Consider the following 26,992-nt stretch of genomic DNA (forward strand, 5'->3'; position numbering starts at 1 on the left):
AGGACATTTACTCTATTGTGGTGTATGGGCAGGTGTGTAGCCAGCCATTTATGTGGTTGCAGCCAGGGATAATGTGCACACAGCTTGGTGTTGGACCCTGCACATTCCATGCTGCCCATGCTCCCACAGCTCTCTCTGTTATTCTAACCTCTTCCGTACATTATGCATACATTCTGTGATACTTTACATAAGGGTATCACCACATCACAGGTGTGTGTTAGTGTTGGTCCACAGTTCATGCAGTGGACATGGTAGACATGTTACTGTGGTTTGTCCACATGGCCTTGCATATCGATTAAATGGAGTGTGTTATGTTGTTATTTGGGTGTGCATGACATGACATGCATTGGCAGTACGTGCGAGACATTGATCTTTGGTAAGTGCCTGTGGGGCATTAGGAGTTGATGCAGGCCAGATGTGGCAGGCTATTGCATTATGTCAGTCCTACAGTCCCAGACCACCATACAGTATATTCCCCTGGGGCGACAGGGTAGATGTGATAGTTGTTCATGCCAATACCTTCTATCAGTCTTGATCTGGTGGTGTGGATGCTGGCAGGGTGCTACCTACAGCTAGGGACACACCTGCATGGGACACCTGCACTGTATGCTGCAGTCTTCCATTATTGCCTTATACTGGTGAGGTTGTATTGTACTCATTCCCCACAGCAGGGATATTGCCAGAGAGGTGCCTGTGGGTGGTGTTTGTGTGGCTGGGTGCATGTGTGCTATGGACACTACTTGCCTCTGACACACAGATATGCACAGGGCATTACAGTTATGCTGGCATGTGCGGGTACATCAGCTGATTCCCAATACATCAGTCCTACCGCCTTTGTGATCTGCAGGTGTTCAGGCAGACATCACTTGTATCCCCTACTATGGGTCCTGCTACTGTGATGCATACCTATATGTACATATCCAAGAGTGTCACCACTTCACAGTGACACAATATATACTGTATGTCTGGGGTACTTTTCCCTTTGCACTGCTTGTATATCTAGCCCAAAAGCCATGCCATGTCAGTCTTTCAGATGGTGACACATATTACCACCATACATTTACAATGGCTTACTGCTTGCCTGTGTTATACTGGTGGGGATTTTCTTTGGCACTGCATATGTGAGGGCTTGTCCCTGTTATCAGCAGTAGTGGGCAATGGCCACTGGGTCTTACCTCAAAATGCATACATACTGACCACTCTCAGACCTTATGAAACACACACCATCCTAACACACTCAGACCTGCATATTGTGCAAATGCTACAACCTATCCTGCTACCTTGGCCACCTCTGGCCATCTGTGCTCCACTCATATTATACCTACTCATACATGTTACTCCATGTCTACACAGAACTGGGGTCGGGCAGCACTGAGTGTCACTACATTTCTACACTGGATTGGGAGAAGGGGCAGACCTGTCTGTTTCCACATGTCTACAAAGGTGTGGGGAGGGCACACCTGGCTGTTACTACATTTCTACATAGGATTGTGGGGGGACACACCTGACCATTTTTAAATTTATACACAGGATTGGGGGAGCACACCTGACTGTTACTACATTTCTACACAAGATTGGGGGGCACACCTGACTGTTTTACATGTCTACATGGGAGTGGGGGGCACACCTGACTGTTACTACATATCTACATAGGGTTGGGAGGGCACACCTCACTGTTTTAACATTTCTACACAGGATTGGGGGGCACACCTGACTGTTACTACATTTCTACACAGGGATTGGGGGGCACACATGACTGTTTTTACATGTCCACAAGGGAGTGGGGGGCACACCTGACTGTTACTGCATTTCTACATAGGGTTGTAAGGGGACACACCTGACTGTTTACATTTCTACACAGGACTGGGGGGCACACCTGACTGTTACTACATTTCTACACAGGAGTGGGGGGGCACCTGACTGTTTCTATATGTCTACATGTGAGTGGGGAGGCACACCTGACTGTTACTACATTTCTACACAGAATTACGGGGCACACCTGACTGTTACTACATTTCTACACAGGATTGGGGGGCACACCTGACTGTTTCAAAATTTCTATACAGGATTGGAGGGGCACACCTTACTGTTTCTACATATCTACATAGGATGGGGGTACACACCTGGCAGATGCACACATTTGCTATGACTGTACTGGTATGTCAGGTACTCCATTTCATTCTGTATGCTAACCTATCATACTGACTAGAGGCATATGAGTGTACTACAGTTCTTAGCTTTGGTTGCCCTACATATTAGTTTCTGACTTCCTACCCTTCAGAACTAACATCCCACTGCCTGACCTGCTGTAGTCTGTCTGTGTAGGCCTGGGGGAGGTAGAGGTTACCCATAGGCACAATTCAGAGGCCATAGCACAGACTCTGTTTGGGTTTGCCTACACCTGTCCTGCTGGCTGAGACTGTTGTTGGGTATATGAAACTCCCTGACTAGCATGTGTGAGTCATATGGACACACATGTCGCCCAGCACATTTCCTGTAGTGGGGTTTGTCACCCTGTGTAGTACTGGCTACTATGGTGACTCCAGTATGTGTTACAGATGTCACTGTAACACTTTGGTTGTCTACTATCTGCTGCCATAACATTCATCCACCTAATTCCCTTACATGCTCACATCCATACCATAGATACAGGTAACGGCACATTCTACTCCATTTGGCAATTGATAGGTTGATTGACTTACCTTGTGGGTGTGCCAGGATTGAGGATTGTGCTGGAGGGCTGCCTATGTCAGATGTACATAGTACACTCCCTATACATGGCTGAGCACAGGTAGTGTCATGTTTGGCATCCCTTTTGTTGTTTGTGTGAGTCAGAGAGAGGTATCTTTCCCTTGGTCCCTACTGTGTCAGTGTATGTGTTATGCGTTGTCTCTTTGCCATGGCCTCGGCATACTGGGCACGCCTCCTTCTGCCTACTGGGGCAGGCTCAAGTTGTTCCTCCTTCAAGTCACTCTGTGCCTGTGCAGGCATTAGGATTGGTGGGGGTTGTGTGGCCCTGTCCTGTGCTGTTCCTGCTGCAACTGTTTTTGCAGGATCATATTGTGTAGCATAGCACATACCATATCAATTTGGGTACATGTAGCTGGTGAGTATTGCAAGGCTCCACTGGATGTGTCCAGACACCTGAACCCTAACTTGAACATCCCAAACACATGCTCTATTATAAGTCTGGTCTGTGCGTGTGCCTCATTATGGTGTTCTTTTTCAGGTGTGTGCATTTCTGATGGGTGTCATCAGCCACGGCTCCAGTGTGTAACCAGCATCCCCCACTAGGTGACCATAGAGGATTTACCCATTGGCAAATCTCTGGTATAGCTGCGTCAGATGCCAAATGTGGGAATTGTGATAGCTTCCAGGGCAGCCAGCACACACATTCATTATAATGCCCTGGGCATCACAGACGACCTGGCAGTTGATGGAGGGGATGCCCCTGCGGTTGATGTAGGCCCTACCCTGATCACCAGGTGGTGCTTTGATGCATATGTACGTGCAGTCTATAGCACCCACTACCTCGGGGTATTCTGCCATTTGGTGGAAGAGACGCATATTGCTGGCCAACACCTCACGGATGTTGAGGAAATATATGTGCTCACTGGCATGTGCTAACATGGCATCCAGGAACTGGTGGAATACTCTGGATGCTGATGCCTGTGAGATCCCCAAGATATCCCCAGTTTAGCTTTGGGAGGTATTTGTGGCTAGTATTCCTAGGCCTACACATACCTTGGTATCCACTGGGATGGGTTCTCCTTGTTCAGTTTGGTGTGTCAGGCATAGCCTGCATAGCTCAAAAATTGTTGTAGGAGGTTCCTGTCCACCCTATAGCACTCCACTACTCCAGCTCATGTAGCCCCTGGTAGGTTACCCTGGGTCTGTACACTCTTCTCCATCTCCTCATTGTGGGTTGATCGGCAGCATTCACATCCTCACCACCCTCAGCCTCTAGCACATGTTGTTCTATGTTGACTGCTGCAGCCCCTCTCATTTTAAAGGTTTGTTTGTTAAAAGTTCCCTGCTTGTACACACTGGTGGTGTAAAGTGTGGGAAAACACAGAGGGGAAGGTCTTTGCATAGTTTATAGTAGTGTTCTGGGCTGGGCTGGTCTGCTGCCTGTGTAATTGGCTGATACATTTCACCTGCCAGCTATGCTGGTTCTCCTTGAGAACCGCAGGGGCATCCCTTCCTACTGCTGTTTTCCCTTCCCATTGCCTTCCTGTTTAAGCCCAGGGATGCACTGCACAAACAGAGTGCTCAAATGTGCACAGTGCTGCTATTTTCTGGTTTAACATTTTTTTTCTTCCTTTAAAACCCGGTGCATGGCTCGCACACCCGCTTAGGCAATGTAAAGAGTGCTAGGCAGATACAGACACACCCCCTAGCTTAGCTGTTCTAAGCTAGGAGAAAACCCAAGCCACTGGCCTCAAATCTGCTTACAGTATTCCTGACACACACACCCATGATGTCACCTAACTCCTAGGCTTCTACCAAGCTATTCCTACTCTTACACTGTTGGGACCTGACTAGCATGCTGGGGAAAACTGGGATTCACTGTCATTCCCCTCATTTGCATAGGATTTCCTGCTAATGCATAGTTACATGTCTCACACTAAGCCTCCCCCATTAGCAACCACTACTCACTGGCCATGTTGTCTTCTGCTTGCCATTGACTTGCATGGCAGAATACTGATTTTAGTTAGAATGCTTATTTTAGGTTTATTTTGTTACCCCCCCCCCCAATCCCATTTGCGCTCCACTGCCCTATGATTAAACAGCCGAGATCGGTGAAAAAAAAATAAAAGTTGATTTTTTTTTAAATTTTTATGTTGTTTGCAATGCCAATGGCCTCATACTTGGCCATTGGCATGCTTCATGATTGACATGCAACGTTTATTTGGAGCTGTCACGGCTCCGTTTTGGATTTTGCAAAAATGTATTTGGTTACTAACCGAGTACATTTCTGCAAATTGTACGAGTCCTGCACGGTTGGTTTCCAGCTTCCTGGATTGCAAATTCACCTCATTTGCATGGATTTCTCCTGCAAATGGGCTGATTTGCATACAGGGCTTAGTCCGTGCATGACTAGTGCAGGAGCGGTCATGCACGCCCCTGCAGGCTGTTCCTAGATCGCACGGCAGACATATTGCCTGCTAGAGCTCCTGCACTGATCCTGCACACAGTGCAAGGCATACAGAATCCAGGGGTATATTTGTAATAGTTCTCTGTAAGCCATTAGTATCACAGTTGGCATTACATACCAAGGGTTCAACATGTCCCTCTTGGTTAATAATATTTGATTCACCATCGCTTATTTGACCTAGCAATGTTTTATACACTCCAGAGAGTCTCTTTCTAATAACTTCTTTTGAGATAGTATCTATTGAACTCCTAGGGTAATCTCTGTTCAAAAATATATTGCCTATAAATTTAATTTCTTCCAAAAATTAATTATCCAATGTAATCATCTGGGCCACCCTAACCATTTGACCCTTAACCACAGTTTTTTTCACATGGGTGGGATGACTACTTGAATAATGTAGAAATTTGTTTGAGTATGGTTTCTTTCTGTAAATTGAGGCTTTAATATAACCACCATTAACATCTTTAGTTAGACAAACATCTAAATAGGCAACATTATTCTCCCCTACTGTGTGAGAAAATGACAAAAAAAAATCTGTTGAATTATTCAAATATTCAAAAAATTCAGGTAACATCTCTACTGGGCCACTCCAAGCCAGAAATAAGTCATCCAAAAATCTGGTATATAATTTTATATATTCCATATATTTTGAGCCAAACAAATACTTTTCCTCCCATCCTGCCATCACTGTACTGAACCCATTGTTACCCCTCTGATTTGTTTAAAATATTGGCCTTCATAGTAGATATAATTATTGTCCAACACCAATTCTAATAAGTGTGACAGTGTGTAAATTTTGTCTTGGCCTATAGTCAGAATATCAATAAAAAACTCTGTTAACCATTCTAAGCCTAATTCATGCGGAATACAAGTATATAAGTCTTTAACGTCCACTGTAATGAACACCAAATCCTTCAAAGAGCAAGTATTCAATTGGTTACATTTTGTTAAAAAAATCCCATGAATCATGGCTTAGATAATTCAAGGTACTTAACTTACTTTTTAGTTGGCTATCAGTGAATTTTGCTATATCAAAAGTTTTTGATTCTACCCGTCCACAAATGGGCATAATGGTGGCTCTTCTAAGCACGTATGGATTTTGGGGACACCAGATATTGTTGCTGCTTTAGGTGTATTAATATACATAGAATTATACTCATCTTCATTTATCTGACTTTGAAAAAGTAAATCATTCAACCAGTAATCAATTCTGCTATATGATATAGTCACCTCATTTATGGATTCTTCCACATAACTGTCATCATACAATAAGCAGGTTGCATGAGTCTAATATTACCGTATTCTTTTAAAGTATTCATTAATTCCTTTTGCTCATAGGAAATATTAACATATTTACACTTTATGTTAGGGCCTTTTAGCACATGCCTTATATCCATCTCACACATGTGATCAAACATTTTTACTGTAGGGTGCAAGTCAGGATTAAACAGACTCAGTAAATACAATGGATTATTATTTAATGGCTGAACTCCATCAAATAACACTGCTAGGTTAAGTTTTCTTGTAAATAATTTAAATTCTGTAATGGCTTTTGTGATATTACCCCTTCTAGATGGAACAAAAGTTAATCCCTTGCTAAATAAGTGCATGAGAAGTTGTTAGGGAAATAGTACTTTAATTGAATATATTCAAGTCACCTTTGCTATTTACTACACATTGGTATAGAAGAATAGGTTATTCTCTTCCTACCAGTTCTGCCACTGTTGATTCCTGTTGCCGAAACCGTTCCTGTTGAAATTCGAATACAAAGTTGAATTCCTCCTCCTGTTTTGTATTCTTTCTGACTGGCATAGGTTTCCAGCCTCTAAAGCGTAATCCTGGGGAGCCTGGTTGGTACTTCTCTTTTCATCCTGCTGGTATTGGTTGTAATTTTGATCCTGCCGGTGTTGGTTATAATTTTGATCCTGCTGGTATCGGTTATAATTTTGATCCTGCTGATATTGGTTATAATTTTGATCCTGCCGGTGTTGGTTATAATTTTGATCCTGCCGGTGTTGGTCATAATTTTGATCCTGCTGGTATTGGTTATAATTTTGATCCTGCCGGTGTTGGTTATAATTTTGATCCTGCCGGTATTGGTTATAATTTTGATCCTGCCGGTGTTGGTTATAATTTTGATCCTGCCGGTGTTGGTTATAATTTTGATCCTGCTGGTATTGGTTATAATTTTGATCCTGCTGATATTGGTTATAATTTTGATCCTGCTGGTATTGGTTATAATTTTGATCCTGCCGGTGTTGGTTGTAATTTTGGTCTCTGCTCAGCCCTGGTTCACCATTCTGAAGTCATCATTGTATTCTTGCTGGTTTAGGGTACGCCTGACCGCTAGTGTATTCTAAATGGTCCCTCTCCAAATTCTGGTTCTTGCATTCTATTATGACCTTGCTGATGTGTGTTGTAGGGTAATAAATAAGGATAGCAGTACAAATGGGATAAATAAATACATATATAAGTAGTCTGTTAGCAACATCACAGATGGACAAATGCAGGTCTAACAAAGCTAGATAACTCCAGAAGAAGACAGAGCCAAACCTTTGACCATGCATGTGAATGGTAAACAACCAAGCTCAGTACCAAACAGCAGTATTACAGCAGAGTAGCAAAATGGCTGCTAAATGCACAAGCAGGTTTACACAAACCAAATAAATTTATAATGGAATGCATAAGTTTCGCAAGCATCACATGTAAGCTCATGGAAAGAATCATCATATACATGATAAATGAGGATACAGGTAACATGCAAACACTGACCCTACCACAGTATGGCTTTGTTAAAGTAAGATCATGCCTATTAAATGTGGTGGACTTCACTGAAATTGACATCAAAGCAATGGATGTGGCCAAGACCGTCTACACAGCTTACCTTAACCTATCCAAGGCTTCTGATATGATACCCCACTCAGGCATTATAGACAAGCTCACTAAATTAAGTATAAACATATAATTCCCCACTGGATAGCTAAATGGTTCACTGGTAGGACACAGGATGTGAAAGTAGATGAGGCCACCTCCACCAAGGGCTCAGTCACTGACAGAGACCCCCATGGCTCACTACTGGGATCACTGCTTTCTGACATATATTTCTCTCTGAAGTGGAAGCAAATGGTGAAGGTCTATGACTGTCTAACTTTGCAGATGATTGCAACCTGGGGTTATTACTGACTCCTATGCAGACACATGTATTCTTCAAGAAGACCTATCTCTGACTAACAAATGGTAACAAAGCCATAGTTTTAAAACAATGCAAAGAATTGCATAATTGTACCCTTTCGAAAGTCAACCAACCTTGATAAATAACATGTTAATAACACACCCAAAACAGTCAACGTAGTAGTCAGGAATCTGTCTATGCATGTAGAAAATAGCCTTACCTTCGACCACCATATGGCCACAATGGTGATGAAATCCTTTTATGTTGCGTGTCAATAAACAAAGAATACAAGACATAACAAACTTTCCTTATGCAAAGGGCCTTAACTCATTCGCATGTATGTAATGTGGACTGTCACACCTCTAGCAGCCTAACACATCTTGCATTCCACAGTATTTTCTGAAAAATAAACTTAAACAGCATAAGATAAATAGATGTAAGTATATTGTCAATAGCAAACACTATTAAGACAGTACAAATAGCAATTTTATGAGTAAAAAGTTTTATTTACAGTGATAACAGTCATTGCATTCATAGTTCATAGGTTCATAGATGTGTACTAGGCTAACAGCCCTGGAGCCTATATAAGCCTAGCCCAAGAAGATTCCCTGGCATCATGCCACCCAAAGTTAGTTCCCAGTGCCCCTGTCAAGCAAGGCCACTGAAGTGATCCCCCCTATTGCCCATCGACTCGTCAAGATTTCTGTTAAATAGGGCCAGTGAAGTGCTCTGCTTGACATGAATGGGAAGCTTGTTTCAGAGTATGGAAAGTCTCTGGGTTAGGAACCTGTCCATCCAGCATGTTCTGTTTATTGTGGTAATGAGGTTTAGGTCCCTGGAGCATGTGGCATGGTGAGATTGGGATTTGTTAAGTGTAGCATATCTAGCAGCTCTGGCTCAGACATGGCTTTGTAGGTCAAGCAGCGATCACCTCTAAGTAGGCGATAACAGACAATGTATAGCTGAAGTTGTTTTGAGTCTGTCCATATAGGGCATGTGTTTAAGGCCTAAGATCCTCTTAGTAAGGTATTTTTGTGGCCTTTCCAGTTGTAAGAGCATTTGTTTACTGGGAAAGTCCGACTTGGAATGAAGCCAATTTTCAGTGGAAACCCGGGGAGAAATTCTCTAGATGCATGTCTTTTTTTAATGTGGGAGTAAATTGGAGTACCAGAGGAAACCCACACAAATGCAAGGAGGACATGCAGACTCCACACAGAAGGTTCCCCTGCTGAGAATTGAACCAGAGAACCTCTTGTCTTGAGGCAACAATGCTACCACTGTACCACTGCGCCATCTAGTATAGCTTTTCTATAAATGTTATATTATGATGCACACAGACCCAAAATTATATTTTTTGCTACATTTTCACTAAAACATTTTCGTATCTTGGAAACTGTGCAACCCAGACATGCATTGTTACAGCATTTTTGTTAACCAGACATAATATTTCATATGACAATAAATTCCTCTGGCAATGCATGCCTATTGAGATATTTACATCAATATGAAAACATATGCTTAACTCATTCACTCCAGTGGAGCTCAGGAAGTTTGCACTGTAACTTCCAATGGGTGGAACTTAAACCTTTTGACAGAATCAAATTATGTACTCACATTTCAAAACAAATGTTCATATCTCTGGAACTATAGGGATTATGAAAGAAGTATAAATTACAAGCTAGTTAGCACAAACTATTTTTATAATGGTAGTATTCTTTAGGTCCTAGGTCTGAAATTGAATTTTATAAGTCACAGTAAACACAGTAACTATTACATTTGTAATATTTTGAAAACAATTTACAATATCTCAACAACCACTCAAGATACACACATACTGTCAGCAACATTTTATTCATCTAGTCAAGAGCTTTCATAAGAGGCGAAGAAGTTATGTCTGTGTTACTTGGTTGTTGTGATATTTGGAAAAATGTGACAATTATATCTATGTAAATTAATATCATAAAAAACAACAGTTAATATCTCTTTACCAACACTAGTCAGAGGTCAAACATTAAGGCAGTTGAGTTTGTCATTGTGTAAGCTTTAAGATGAAATATTTTAAAACCTTGTACATAGCATGGTTTTGGCATTATTGATGCAAATATGAACAAGCAATTATTGACGCCTACAGGGGTCAGTAGGAGTTAACTGCAGATGCACCCGGAGGTGTCACTCAGATGTAATGAATTAATTCTATAATTAACAGTATAAATAGCACTGAACATTTATCAAGATGTGCAACTTACACTGCAACTTGCAAAGCTAGTTTTCTTCAACATCTAAGGTTTCACCTAATGTCATACAGCAGTTTGCAAGTCACTTGTTTACTGAAGTATTAAGTATATATGGAAATTTTCATAATTACTTACAAATAATTAGAAGTATCTCAAGTATATTGTGACATAAATGGCTGTTGATGAAGATGCCTGTCTTCCATCGTAGCATATCATACTATACCTCTAAATAACATGTAGGGCTCACCATTATGAAAATATGAATGTAAATATGAATAATAAGAGACACTGATTAATTTTCCACCGCAGGACATCCTAGACTAACAATCTTACTATTATTTTGTTAATAACTCCTTGCCCTTTTCCTATTATTATCTGGTCAGTTACTTAGTTAAAGAAGCCAGACCCAAAAAAGTTCAGGGTGCCATAAGGAGTTATAGATATGAAATGGAAATATAGGCATGTTTGTGTTAAAGATCTTTACCTCTACTCAGTTTGACATACATTGCTGATGGATCATCTATGATTGGCTTACAAGGCATACACGAACACCACACTTATGAATTTCATGCATATTCATAAGTCAAACAGTATCAGAAATTCAAGGTCTAAAGACCAACATTTTGTCTGCGACTTAAATAGATCATGCTGGAGAGACAAATATGCATCCAACGGACTGCACTTCCAATGAACTGGCTTCAAATCCATGCAAAGCTGATTTTGTCTATTATACAATTTAAACACAACAAAGACCAGTGGATGGGGAACTGGAAATTTACACTGGGCCTGTCACCCATGTCCATTACGGACAGCGGAGCCCTATAATTACCTGGCCCTCAATATCTTATTTGGACACAACACATCATTATTCTTTCATGAAAACTTGACTAGACTTAGAAAGGACCCTCCCAGATTCTTACAGTAGTAAAAATCTATGAATGTAGGAATCTATAATTTGTAGTCTTTGCATGTAGTCATCCATATGAGCAGCCACAAGTGTCATTGTTAAAATGGGGACAAAGTGAGATAACAGTATTGGGGAAACTAGGCAAGCCATATGACAAACATCTAATCCAGGCAGCATGATGATTGTCAGAACACACAATTTAATGAATACAACAGTAACAAATATTTATTATGTTCAATCAGCACAGCCTGTGACATATGAAAATCTAATATATGTTGTACTAACAGTATTGTACGTGTACAACTGTATGCATTACCTGGGTCTACTTTATTCCTGCGAAAACCGAATCGGTCTAATACAATTCGTGCAACACATAATGAGCAAAACGTGAGTACGAACGCAATAGACCACAAAATTCGAAATCTCGATCTCTCATGGTTGGCCAACTCCTCCGCCTGCAACATACTACCTACCGAAACACAGTAAAAAACAACACATACACACACTAACCAAAACCCTTCTTCTAACCCTAAAGTAAAGCACCAAAACCCTACTTCTAACCCTACACTGAAACCTACATACACAATTATCTATGCACTATCCTTAACCCCTCCCTAACCCTAAGGTCTGTAACTACTGCATACTTACCCTACTGAGCTATACCCAAACAAACTAAACATTCCACACGCATACACTTAACAAAACCCTACACTAAACCTTACATACATTACCTATCTATGCACTTACCTTAACTCGCACCCTAACCCTAAGGTCCGTAACTATTGCACACTTACCTTACAGAGCTATTCCGCAGATGGGCCAACTATGCAAATTCGATATTTCCACTTTCATGGTTTAGTGCATTCGACGTACTTGTGTTTCGCTCGTTATGTGTCGCGCAAATTGTTTTGACCGATTTGGCTTTCACGGGAATAAAGTAGACCCCATTACCTACGTAAAATTAGTACCAATCAGTAGCCTGCAAAATGCAAACATACTGATGATAATTGCTGATTATGAAATGTTTCAAATAAATGTCTGCCTTCACAATTATCAGCAAACATAGGATATAATTGGGTTGTAACAAAAACACCTAATGTGTTGTAGGCAGATGCAATACCAATATTGACCTGAAGGGATTGTTGACTGTGAAATGTTTCAAAGAAATGTCTATCTGCACAAGTATCAGCAAACCATTCATAAATGCAGATGACAGATTGAGGTATTAACCATGTATGTGTGTGACCTCACAAGGTCCTTGTATATACATTCATTTGTGTGCTTTATTTAAGTGTGAAGGCCATCCAAGTCCAAATATCAGAATTATACTTACAGAAACATAATAGACAGTATACCCTCAATCATAAAGCTAAACCTTCAAAACACAGCAAGGGTGTCTTACTCCTCATACATATAATTCACATCAGCTTTACTATTTATAATTATGGGTAAAGTGTTATACGTGATATTTAATAAAATGTGAAATGGAACAACTGTAAAAATGTATGGCAATTCTACACTTATGCTTGTTGCCACCAGAATATTGAAATAAGACTTGTATATTTTCCTTCTCATTGATATAAAATGGACTGTCACAATGCTAAAAATATGTTGCACTTCCTGCATTAGAACCCAGGACCATCTGTATTACAGCCCTACATTTACAGCTTCTGCTACAGGAATGGTTAAATAATTATTGCATAATTCAGGATGTGTTCTTAAGTTCTGTGTATTAACTGCCATGCAACACCACTTACCGTGTTTGGACAGTGCCTAACAAAATTAATAGAATGCATCTGTTTTGAAATTGTTGACTATCTGCTTCCTGTCTGTATGTGCTCAATGGCTGCAGGTGTTGGGGAAGCTTGCCAACTGACGTGCAACATCACTTAGCGACATTGCATGATAGAAAGGAAAAACTGCAAGAATGTATCCTTTTTTATCTTTACACTGTCTTTCTCATCTACAGGTGTTTTGTGTGCTTCCTGTGTAGGTCACTAGGTAAGGTTTACACACTGCTAAGCATCATGCAAATGAGATAAGCACAGCTACACATAACATTCATTGTGTTTCTCTGTTTCCCTTGCTTGCACTAAGCCGAGCACCTTGAAAAAAGGGAAAATTAGGAGAACTGTAAAAAATAAATCTATTAAATAAACAGCACTGCAAAATTTATGTTGGTACACATGAAATATTTTTACACAGGTATGAATTTAAGCTCTCACTCCAATGAGCCTTCAAAACACAGTAAGGGTGTCTTATCCCTCTTTGTCACACACACAGCTTTGCAGAAGAGAATGAAAACCATTGTGCATACAACCAACTGCAACATCATCCACAGTACTAACAAAACATAAGACAGTTGTTGTACATCCATTAATTTCAGATATAGTGCACTGAGTTATCACACAACAATTTATGACTATTGCTTGCATAAATGCATCTCTGTTTTGTCTCTCTGGGTTTGTTGCTTATTCTTGTCTTATCTGACCTGTAATCTGAGACATGCAATCTGTAAGGCATTCTGTATCATTTTCATTAAAATGTGTGGGGATATTAAATGGCAATAATATACAGTTGTCAAGAAATGAAATGGGAGGTTAAATGTTACTAAAGAAAAACTGTGAAATGTGTGCTGCTTACTTACAATTAAAACCTTGATAAAATTACTTCTACACTTTGTAAGTCTAACTTGGCTGACACACCCAATGGAGGTAAGAGAGTCTGAATTGGTGTTGTGTTTTCCTTTCCCTACCAGTAGTCATTCACACCTGCAATCCATTAGCAGAAAGACTGAGGGAGTGCCTTCACTATGTTTACATTGCTACATGGAGTCAAGTTTTTGGGATTCAGCAATTCTAATGAGCTCACACCTCATTTGCATATTCATTGTGCTCACAGCCCTGAATCTATACTATAAAAAGAGAACAATGTAGCTAGGGAACCTGAAGGTGAAAAGACTTGTTTATGTGGATAACACAGAAGAAGACATTACTTTGGAATGTATCTGCACAGAAGACTAATAATCTTGATAAGGTATGCTTGCTTTTGCTTTTTAAATCTAAATATTGGGTATGCTGAAATGCCATTAAGTAAAATCTGTTAATCTCTCTCTATATATATATCTATATCTATCTATCTATCTATCTATCTATCTATCTATCTATCTATCTATCTAGCGAAGCCCACAATCCCAAACCACACAACCACGAACATACATACACCACATAACACACACATCATTCCACCAACAGCACACAAACCACACCCCCTACTTATATATACCAACTCTGAGATCACACATACCATAAAAAAAAAACTCACAGCACACTATCCTCCACTCACACACACACACACACAAATACACATCACACATACACAAACACCAACAACTCCAGCACTCACACTCACTTACACCTCCCTACCCTTACCCACACATACAGTGTACAAAAACAAACACAAACACTCACTCACCTGCAATTTCAGGAACCATAACACTACACACAATGCACCGGAAATGCAAAAGCATGGATTCTAGATATTCGAATTTGCTCTTATGCATTTCTGCTTTCTGGTTTTAGGCTTCATGGTCTCAAATTACTGAAATTTGAGATTTCAGTAATTCAGGATTCTGAAGTGTAACTATATATATATATATATATATATATATATATATATATATATACACACACACACACACACAGACACACACACACACACACACACACACACACACACACACACACACACACACACACATACACACACACACACACACACACACACACACACACATATATATATATATATATATATATGTATATGCATTAGCAAATGCTACTTTTATTTTTATGCATTTCTTAGAAGTGTACTGATGGCATAGGCATGTTTGTCAGAGCATTTTACTTTCTCAGATGCATAGCCTTATTATCTGTCATCACAAGTGCTAATGTTACAACTGTTTTTTTTTTTTTCTTTACACTCTTCAGTTATTTCCATGAAATGTAAATGTCCTATATTGTCAAGGGCACAGGGTTGTTAGCCTTCTAGAATGGCCCATACACACCTCTAGGGGAGAGCTGACCACAGGTGGACAAGACTAGCAATTGCATAAAATGAAATGTTCTGCGGTAAATGTGCACGCATGTTTCAGGGACAGTTTATTTGATAGCACGTTTAGTATTTCACTGATGGTTTGTTAGCAAAATTTGTCATTTGCCTGATGTTTTGTAGATGGGGGAGCCATGTTGCATTTCTGTGTTGGCACAAACACAATTTGCTGTTGTTATTCTCCTTGGTTTGCATCCGGCCTTGTTTTGTGTGTGATTGTAATACGCTACAACCACACAATTCCCTTTTTATATTTGAATATATTGACTGTTTTATGCTTCTCCAGTGGGTAATATTGAAATACTACCTTTTATTTGTTATATCAAAGCAGGACTTTTATTTATGTGATGCTTATGTGTATTATACTTCTTTTGTGTTTTATGTCATCTAGGAGTACGGCACCCATTCATACCAATCCCCACAAACCTCCCTTTATTGACCCTGAGAATGAAGTAATTGTGGAAGTATTTAGGTGACATGGTGCCTTTCTGTTTGAGAGGGGAAGTGGGGATATGACTGGCAGAATGCAAAGTTTCTAGCAGATGGAAACTGACATGAATGCAGTAGATGTCTAGAGTAGGACATATGATCAGGTGCACCATAAGGCCACTGACATGATTTCACTGGCCCAGAGGAGATCCACTACAGTGGCACATGAACAGATGACTGCTGGGGGTGACTGTTAGAGAGCTACCACTGATACCAAATGAAGATTTCCCATCCACTGTCAAGTATCCAGACAGCTCACCAGAAAGTGCACAATAGCATGTCAGATTTCAGATCAGTCTTTTGTTAGATACTGATATTTTTAAGCTTATTTCTCACCTTACACTGATAGTTTTTCAGTCCTTCTCCCTATGAGGGAGGGATCCATAAATTCCTGGTTAATCCTGTTCTGCTGATACTGTATGCAATATAATCAATTTTACTCTCCATCTCCATTCCTTGCATGCTCCTCACTTCACATTCTTGTACCCTTTGCACTAATTCTGCCTTATTTACCTTTACTTTTCAGCTTGCACGGGTTTCTTTCCTGCGTGACCCCCTGCCCTCACCTGGGATTAACTGCATAAAGCAATATCTACCTTCTCCAATGAAGCTGGCTATCTTAAATAAGTAAAACCTCAGAGAAGCAAGATCCTGATTCCCTCCAGCTTTTCTATTGTAATAGGTGAATTACAATTTAGTTTTTGTAAACTGTTGAGGCTTAAAGATGTATGCACAACAACAGCAAAGGGATCCAGCCAATTGCCACTAGATTGGGCTATAATACATTGAATCAGCCTTACACTCACACAGTGTTCCAGTCCCAAGCATTTACTTTTTAATTTGGTAAAGTTTTGCTTTTACTTTCATTATAGCTTATATACTAATCACACCTGTCTCCATAACTGCCAAACAACCCTGTTTGTGTGCTTGCAGTGATAATTATTTAAAGTATTCCATAGCTACTCTGATCAGTCTTTTGTTAGATACTGATATTTTTAAGCTTATTCGTCACCTTACACTGATAGTTTTCCAGCCCTTCTCCCTGTGGGTGGGATCCATAAGTTCCTGGTTAAACCTCTCCTGGATGTTATCTACTCCATTTTCCCTATTTGCTACTCCCAGCCCCACCCCCTGATTATCTTCATTAGTCAGCCCACTCCTAGGGTGCCATCTTTAATCAAACTCTCTACTACCTAACTCACATTCAATTCATCCTGTAGCTGTTGCACCTTCCCTATCCCTCTGTTTGTTGTGCTTGCACAACAAGTAAGTTGAGCAGTATCCCCAGTTTGTCCCCATTACAAATTGGCTAATTCACAGCACTAGCTAAAGTGTAGTTTACCCTTGCCCCCTCCAGCTATTGTATTCTTAACCTTAACATTTCCCTAGAAATACATTAACTATAGAACTTTTACTAAAAATTGTATTAAAAAATTGCAAATCTATAGCTAGCAAAATTAAGTGCTAAAACTGGTGGAATTTAAGAGCTAAAATACTTACCTTACAGCTCTAGGAAGCCGTAGGAATCCTTGTTAATTGCAATACAAAACTACTAGGTGTCATTGTAGATAATCTAAAATTCGACCTACATGTAAACCAATCGATCAAAACCATCAATAAAAAAATAGGGTCACTTTACAGAATAAAAGCATTCCTAACCCCTCCAGCTAAAATTGCCATAGCTCGCTCTTGCCTTCTCTCAATACTTCTTTACGTAGCCCCTATACTCTCTAATATAAACAAGACTGTACTTAAACTCTCAACCTGTTATAACCACTTTGCCAGGATTGCCACTGGGCTGCCTTTTAGGACACATCATTGTATCAATCATAATCAGCTTGGGTGGCTTGAACTACCCAGTCTAATTCAGTCATGACTTATAAAATCCTTTATAATCCGGATAATACTCCTGCACTTAAAAATCTTATCGCCCGCTATCACAATCCATGACTGCTTAGATGCTCTAACAGAGTTTGCAAAGAGAGAGTCACCAGCTGCATTGTTAATTTTGCTTGTCTGAATTAGTAATTCAGACAAGCAAAATTAACAATGCAGCTGGTGACTCTCTCTTTGCAAACTCTGTAGGCAGATCCTGGAACTCACTTCCACCTGACATTACTTTACTCTCCTCCCTAGTTCAATTTAAAACTAGACTCAAACAACATCTGGCACTAAACTGGCTATGTCATTGTATCAAGCCTGGCTAACTCTCTTCTAGATTGTGTAAAATCTATTAGTCAGCTAATGTTTAATTTACCCCTGCCTTTCACCAGGGTTTAACTCTAACCTTTGGAACATGTTTATTATTGTTTTCTTATGTACTCTTTGTCAAAATTATACTTGTAACACATTTTTAATGTTTCTGTTTACCTTGGAGCTTTTCTCCCAGGGCCTCCCCTAAAAATTGACATGCATCCAGTCGGACTATCCCGGTCAACAAATGTAAAATAAATAAAAATAAAATAAAAATGTCATTGCTGTTTGTACTGCTGTTTAAGGGAAGACAAGGATGAGCTTCCAGATAGGCTTACCTATCTCAATTGTAAAATACCGAGAGCAATACTTAAGTTCTGTGCAACATTAAATTTCTTTTGGGGAGGAATATTTGTAGATTGATACAGTTAACAACACATGCTGGTTGATTACACTTGAGCTTAGGGTGGACATGTCATCCAAGTTCTTGTAAAATGTTTTATTAATCAACATATAAAGGACAAAAAAGTTTTAAGCCCCTGTGTTACTGTTCATTGCGATGATGGTGTCCTTACCTTTTGCTTAACTTCTTCCAGGACCATCCACCACAGGGAGCTAACAATCATCTGCAGATGGTAAGCCAAACATTTTTATGTTAGTACTGATGCGTAGTTCAAAGATATATTTAGTTTGTGATGTGGATGCCAGGACTGTGTATTGCTCTGCTGTCTCTAATAGTGATACCACTGTTAGTTTGTTAGCTCATATTGGACTATAGTAGTGCAGGTATTCATGTTTTTTTCTATGTTTGTTGCTTATTACCACAGGTGATCCTTGCAGTGAAAGTGTGGTACCCCTACCACCTGATGTCAGAGTATCAGCAGACTCTGATGATGATGGTAGACAAACAGAGGCACAGTCACAGGAGGCTGAGGTTGAATCTGACACTGAGGTTGACATTCACCCATCTTCTGTAATTCCACTGGACACAGCCAGTAGGCCAATGCCAACCCATTCAAGTGAGTTCTCAGATATTAAACAGGTGGAGGGTGAGACACTCGATCAGGATAGGGTGGTTACTGTGGCTTCAGTGGCTGTTGACTGTGGCAATAGCCAAAGTGTGTGTGAGGTGCTATGCAGGAGGGTTGTTAGGGTACTTGGAGGAGTCCTGCTGTTCATCCTCCACCTGGTCTAGGTGTGTCTTCCCATGCCACTCAATGTATGTTTAGGACCATCGTGGAAGCACAAGCATATTCCAATAGGTCCTCCAGAGAAATGCTTAAGGTTGTAGATGTGGCACAGGCTGACATGCATGACTGCCTCCACCATGTTGCTGATTCAATGAACCAGATAAATGGCACATTGGATCGGGCAGTGTCTGTGATGGAACATCTGTCAGGAAGGGGAAGGCATCCACATGGGTGTAGATCAGGCACATCATCTGATGTTAGCTGATGCAGTCGTCGCCAATCATGCACCCATATTGGAACTACTTCCACTGCTCTATTCAGTGGTTGAGGTGTCCACACCCAGATGTATCAGACCATGGGGTCATGGTCCTAGGTTTCCTCATGAGGGGAGCTCATCCAGCAGACATCAGTCATGTTCAGTTAGCAGCAGTGCATCTGACCTTGGGCCTGGACATGCCAGTGCAAGTCTTGTAAGAGCCAGTTCTTGTGGTTGGGTACAACAATGATGAACTGCCACCTCTACCATGCATGGCTCACACATGTCTGATGTAGCAAGATGTAGAATTAGCACAGAGCTTGCTGTGTTCTAACAGACCCTTACACACCAATTTGACCTGAAGGGCCCATACAGACATGCACACAACAATTACATGTTTCATCCGTGAAGCTTAAAGCTCATTCTGTCTCACTGGCCATCTGTAAATTTATCCACGCACTCACATACCTTTTGTGTCAGCCTAGGCTTTCTGCCACCCACACAACACACACACACACACACACACACACACACACACACACACACACACACACACACACACACACACACTCACACACACACAAACAAAAAACACTCTGCAAGTGATGATAACTGTGCCATATTCTTGTTTTCTATCTTTTGGATTCAGGGATGCATACGCTTTGTATATGATGCTCAGGGTGCATGGCTGATTTAGTGCTTAGTATATCCGCGTTTGTGATGTCATTTTGCTAACTGTACTTTTGACATATTTTGGTTTAGAAAGTTAGACAATTGATAGAATAAAAAACATCTTTTGCATCAGTATTTGTAAGAATCTTCTGAGGGTTATGAAGTCTGAAACTGAAATGTGTCTCATTACTTTCTAACTTCTCTCTTTAATGATTTTCCAATACAAAAGTATGAGGACAAAGTGAGGACACTATGTGACCAGCAGGAATTTTGAGAGGTATGAATGTGTGAATCTTTGATGTCTGAGGCCTGTTACTTGATAGAGGGCACATGTATTCACATAAGTCTTTTCTGTCACGTTAAAGTCATTGTTGTACAAATCACTCACCTTTTACTTACTTACATTACCAAGCAATGACATGCAAAAATATGCCAGTCTTTTGTATTAGTACACAATTTTGTTTTAATACTCCAGGTTCACCACTTACCTCGTAAATCTAGCAGTTGCTACAGTGTTAGTTCAGGGCTGAGTCTGTCTGATGCTAGGAGTGAGTACACAGCCATTACATGGGTAGGTAAATGTTGTGAGTGTTGTCTGGCATCAATGTTACTATAAATATTTGCATAGAATGAAGGTTTTATCCCCTTAGGTGGGGCAGGAGCATATGTATGCATTGCCTCTTAGCCAATACAAGGGCATATTGAGCATGGGTACGTCTGCCTACACCCACAGCCGCTGCTGGTTCCACTTCTGACTTCTCACCTGCAGGTGACTATGGTGACCTTGCCATTGGTGGCTGGATGTGTGCCCCTTCCCCTTGTAGATCCTGCTGAAAATGTTTTCTGAGGACAATGTTGTGAAGCATGGCACAGATGGTGAAGGTTTCAGTAGATGTACGTGAATTTTTCTACAGGGCTCCTCCAGATGTATCTTGGCACCAGAACTGCGACTTCAGCAGCCCAAACACATGCTCTATGATATTTCTGGTTTGAGCTTGTGCCTCATTATGGCATTCTTCAGCGGGTGTGTGTGTATTTCTGATGGGCGTCATTAGCCACTATTCCAGTGCATAACCTGCATCCCCCAGTAAATGACCCTGTGAGATATCGCCCCTAGTGAACATCTGATAAAGTTGAGAGGTTTGCCAGATATGTGAGTCATGGTAACTGCCTGGGTTGCCAGCACACACATTCAGGATGATTCCATTAGCATTACACATGACTTGGCAGTTAATGCAGTGGAGGCCCTTTCGATTTATGTAAACTCTTCCCTGTTCCCTAGGTGGTGCCTTGATTTCTATATATGTACAATCTATGGCACCCAGTACTTCAGCATTGTGTGCCACAGGGTATAATTCTTACATGTTTGTGCACTGTTCTAAGGAGTACAGGGAAAATATATGCAGTCACTGGCATGTTGGAGCATAGCATTCAGAAATTGATGGAGGATCCTGGATGCTGATAACTGTGACACTCCCAGCATGTCCCCTGCTGGTCTCTGAAAAGCTTTCTGTAGCTAAAATTTTAAGTGCTACACATACCTTTCTCTCCTCTCTTAATGGTTCCTCTCCATTTTCCTTGGGTCTGAGCTGATGATTAAAGAGATTTCAGAGTTACCATAGTGTGTCTCTCTACCGTGTAGCGCTATACAATTTCCACCTCATGCACATTGTGATAAGTTAACTGAGATCTGAAAACTGTTCTTCTTCTTTGTCATGGTCTATTAACAGCAGCAGCAGCACAGACTTCAGCCTGTTTCATATATTTATGAATTAAAGCAACAGCAGCCCCTAACATTCTTTCTGTCTAGACTCCTTTCTATAGATAGGTTTTGGAATTCACAGGGAAAGCCAGCACTGAGTTTATATGGTTGCTATAAACCTTGTTGAATAACTCCTCCATCTTAGATTAGTTAATAAGCATACAATTCAGCTGCTAATGCAGTAATTAGCATGCCTCAGTGATTACCATGGTTGAACAGCTCTACACATTGTGTAGGGCCGCTTACTGAATACAAACCAGTGCACTGGAGTGTGAGCATCACGGCGTGCACGTGGCCTTAGTGGCCCATGTAGGATATACTGAATCTGCCCTATTATTTAAAAATTAATAGTGCCTAAGTTTCAAATTTCTGCTTATATGTAGATTTGGGTAAATACATGAATCTGAGTATGAAAAAAAAACAGTAGTGAACAGTTGTTAAGGAGACAACGTACTTCATTAATTTTTATCATGTTTCCTCTATGCACCAGCAATTTTGATTGAATTGAATGACTTTTTGGCCCTAGGCATGAGTGTATGCGTGTGTGTGCCTTCTGTAGAAGGGTTGGGTGCCGGGCTGGCAACTCGACACTGTAAAACTCTACTGCCAATCATGAGTGGACAGGTGATCCACTGTGGCGACCCCTAACCGGGAAAAGCCGAAAGAAGAAGAAGAAGTTTATGAAGTGATCGTTCAGATATGTCTGATTTTGTTATTTATGCTGGAAAGTAATATATATTTTTTTCCTGGTAAAAAGTCTTACAGCTATAGCTATCCTTTCACAAACCATTTTGGAACATACATTGTTGCAATATTGTTTAGTCTTCACTGTTTTTTCTGTATGTACATATTAGGCTAAACAGGTTCAGCTGTGAAATAATAACTGGCCATACCCATTAATGCTATTACTGTTCTCAGGCTGAATGTGTGGGGCAACTTAAATGTAACAATGATTATAAAGTGTAAATGTCCTTTTTAAATTAAGCAGCATTCATGGGGTTATATTTGTTGAATTTATGGGACAGCTTAATTGCAACAATGATTATAAGGTATGAAAGTCATGTTTGTATCACATAACATTCATGTTATATTTAATTTCTTCATCAGTTTTATTGAAGTAAAAGCCAATACCAAAGGGCTTTGGGTGACCAAGTTTGCAGGTGACTCTAAGCTAGGAGCAGTCATTAAATCCCTAAATGCAGGAAGATTTGTCCCAGATAAATAATTGTTTCAAAAATCATGGACTGAACCTAAATGACAAAAGATGCATTAATGTATCATTTGGGAAATCATTTAGCCCAGGGGACTACTACACTGAAAATATGCCCATAAGAGTTGACCCACTTGTTCAGGATTTGAGAACTTATGTGGACAGTGACCTTGCTTTTGACAAACATGTTTCTGTTGTTGCAAGAAAGTCCTTCTATATTGCAAATGACTTGTGTCTCGATATAGGGGAGTCATTACCCCCTTTACTCAGCCTATATTAGGCCAGTTATTGAATAAAATGCCCCTTTTGGCATGTATCTGTCCAGAAAATGTGACAACTCGAATACCCACAGAGATTACTTTACAGAAGGGATACTAGGCCCAAACAATGTCCTACATGGACTAACTCAAAGCCCTGTTACTATACTCTGTATCCTAGCTATGAGGTGGCCTATTTCTGGCATACAAAGTATCCGCCGACCCATTACTGATCTATTTATGGAACATCAGCAAGTCAAATGGCATAAGAAACATTCAGTCTAGGGATTGAAACTTCTTCTGCAACATGAACAAAATGGTTTGGAGGGAGGCCCATCCACATGAAACAAAAATCATCCCTGTTCATTTTCAAGTGCAACTTAGATGTATGGATGGGAAACAGAAAATTTACCCCAAAACTGCCCCCTGTGCTACTAATGGACATAGGCAGCTCCTAAATGCTTTATCCCATGCACGATTTCCCTCAAATTGTTGATGGTATGATCCAAGTTGTTATCATTAGGGGTATTGCACAATTATTGACCATGGGATGGGTACTGCTAACATATAACCAAATGGCCTAGGATATTTTAAGCACAAAAAAGGGGAAATGGCTAGGCTTAAAATAGCCCGCAAGGATAGCTAGCCTAGTACTTACCTATGAACTTATAAACATTCTATAACCTGCCTGATACTACTGTTTGCATGGCATTGAAGTTTGTTCGATTATACGAAGTCCTGCAAGCTTACAAGCAGTACTGATCACTAAAGCTACTATCCACCTTGCTACTGCCCTTTCCCCAAATTCACCAACCTACTAAACTCTGCCTAATACATTTGGATGCATGGCACTGAACATTTTTGGATTATAAGAAGCCCTGAATGCTTTCAAACAGTACTGATCGCTAAAGTATGCAGCTGCTCTGAAACTGATATTAAACTGTCCACTATCCTAAATAGGTACAACGGCTCCCCATACACCACCACACCATTTAGCCTATTTCTTGCGCCCTCCCCAAAACTATCAACTGCCCTGCTTTCCATCTTTACTGGTATAGAGTGTAGGACTTTATTTTCCAAAATGTATAGATTTATTGTCTGGGCACTAGGTACTTGCTAACTCCCCTCCCCTTGCAGTTAACTCTATTCGGTCCTTTTCCAGTCTAAACATTATGCAGTTAACTCTATTCAGTCTGTTTTTGCACTAAACATTATTTTTTTCTCCTTTCTTGTTCTTAAACACTTTATGTCCTCATCTTCAGCTATTTAAATTCAGCATACTACCTTTTTACTCAGCCTAACCCGCTTTTACTTAAAACTATCTTCAGCCTCCCATGGTCAGCTAGTTATGGGCTAGACACTGGCTACTTTGCCTGGCTTGTTATATAATACATCTGTGGTTAACGTTTCAATAAATTACTGATAGATTTTTGGCAAACTCCTCACACCTACCTGGTAAAATTTTTCTGATGTTGCTTCTTTTAGCTTTTTTTTTCCCCTATTCTCCTGAATCATTTTTCTATTCCACCCCACCTTTCATTATGCCTTGTGCCATTTAAAATGCCATATCTGAGGTTTGGCACTTTGTTTCCCACTGCCTCCATGATACCTGCTTCACATATGGCCATTGGTGGTGTACAAGTGCTGTTCTGCTTCTGCTTAGGGTAAGACTTCTTTAAAAACTTCATTTTGAAGTGTCTTTGACTCGGTGTTGGGGATTTTTTAATGTCTTATTATCCGGTCATGTTTATCAAAAGCCAGTCCATGTTAAAGCCAGCTGCTTTGTATAATTATACACATTAGTGCAATATTAGGTTAGTACTAGGAACACATGTGACAGTGTGTTGAAAAATATAGTTTTAGATGTTAAGAAATCCTGAATCCATATTTTGATCTTATTTTCAACTGCAACTCTGAATAACTGCTGAAAGCAAAGTGAAATCTTCTTTTTAACTTTGTTTTTATAACAGTGATTTATGATGTTTATCACTGTAACACTATTGGTTATAGTTTTTCGTTTTTTCCTTGAAGACTTTACAAAAGTGCAGCTCCATTTTCTATTGAATGTAATGCCTGCCTAGGCCAAGTAGTTCTTTAAAAATACTTTGCCTATCTGTTTTATTAATAGAGCTTAAGAAGCCAGCTATTACTTGGTGTATAATGTCTATATGCAGATTATTATTTTCTGTTTCACAGGTGGTAGTAATTAGATAATTAAAAGAAGGAACTTAGTAGAGGACATACCTGTAGCTGAATGTATCTGTAAATGGCTGCATACTTTTAAGTGACTATGAATTTGTTTTTTTTCTTCAACGATCTCTCCTCCTAATTACTTTCCCCATTTAAGCACTTTTTTTCATCTTACCTTTTCTCTGACATCCTAACTAATAACTCCCCTTCTCTTTGCTTCCTCTTTTCCTCCTTGCATCTTTTCTATTGCCTGGCTTTCTTATATTCTACACTACACGTATCCCATTCTAACTACTCCATTTTTTCTGAATTGGCATCTATTTCCTGCAATACACTGCTTATGGTATTGCACTATTTATAGTTTTTTTTTCTCTTTCTTGTTAATATCCCTACTTAATATCTTTGTTCTCTCCTCCTTTTTTCACAAGCTGTTATCCACCTTGTACTGCCCTTGTCCCAAACTCACCAATCTACTTAACTCTGCCTGATACTGTTGGACACACAGCATTGAAGTTTTTTTGGATTATAAGAAGCCCTGATAGCTTACAAACAGTACTGATTGCTAAAGTATGTAGCTGCTCTGAAACTGATGTTAAACTGTCCACTGTCCTAAATAGGTACAACATCTCCCCGTACACTACCATACATTTTAGCCTATCTCTTGCTCCCTCACTGTACACTGTCAACTCCCCTGCTTTGCATCTTTTCTGGTATAGAGTGTAAGACTTTATTTTCTCAAATTTATAGATTTATTGTCTGGGCAATAGATACTCACTAGCTCCAATTCCCATGCAGTTAACTCTATTTGGTCTTTTTTCATTCTAAACTTTATGCAGTTAACTCTATTTGGTCCTTTTCACTCTAAACATTATTTTTTCTCTTTTCTTGTTCTTAAGCAGTTTATGTCCTCATCTTTGGTTATTTAAATTCAGCACACTACCTTTTAACTCAGTCTGACCCCCTTTTACTTAAAACTATCTTCAACCTCCCATGGTCTGACTAGTTACTGGCTAGATACTGGCTACTTTGCCTGGCTTGTTATATTATATTTCTGTGGTTAACTTTTCAATAAATTGCTGATAGATTTTTGGTAAGCTCCTCATACCTACCTGGTCCAACCTGCTCCTTTCACCCTCGCTCCACTCTGCTATATTCTGCTACCCTACCCCCATTCCCATACACCCCCACTTTC

The sequence above is a fragment of the Protopterus annectens genome, chromosome 4.part1 (genome assembly GCF_019279795.1).
Source record: "Protopterus annectens isolate FY-2018-M chromosome 4.part1, PAN1.0, whole genome shotgun sequence".
NCBI classification, from domain to species: Eukaryota; Metazoa; Chordata; order Ceratodontiformes; family Protopteridae; genus Protopterus; species Protopterus annectens.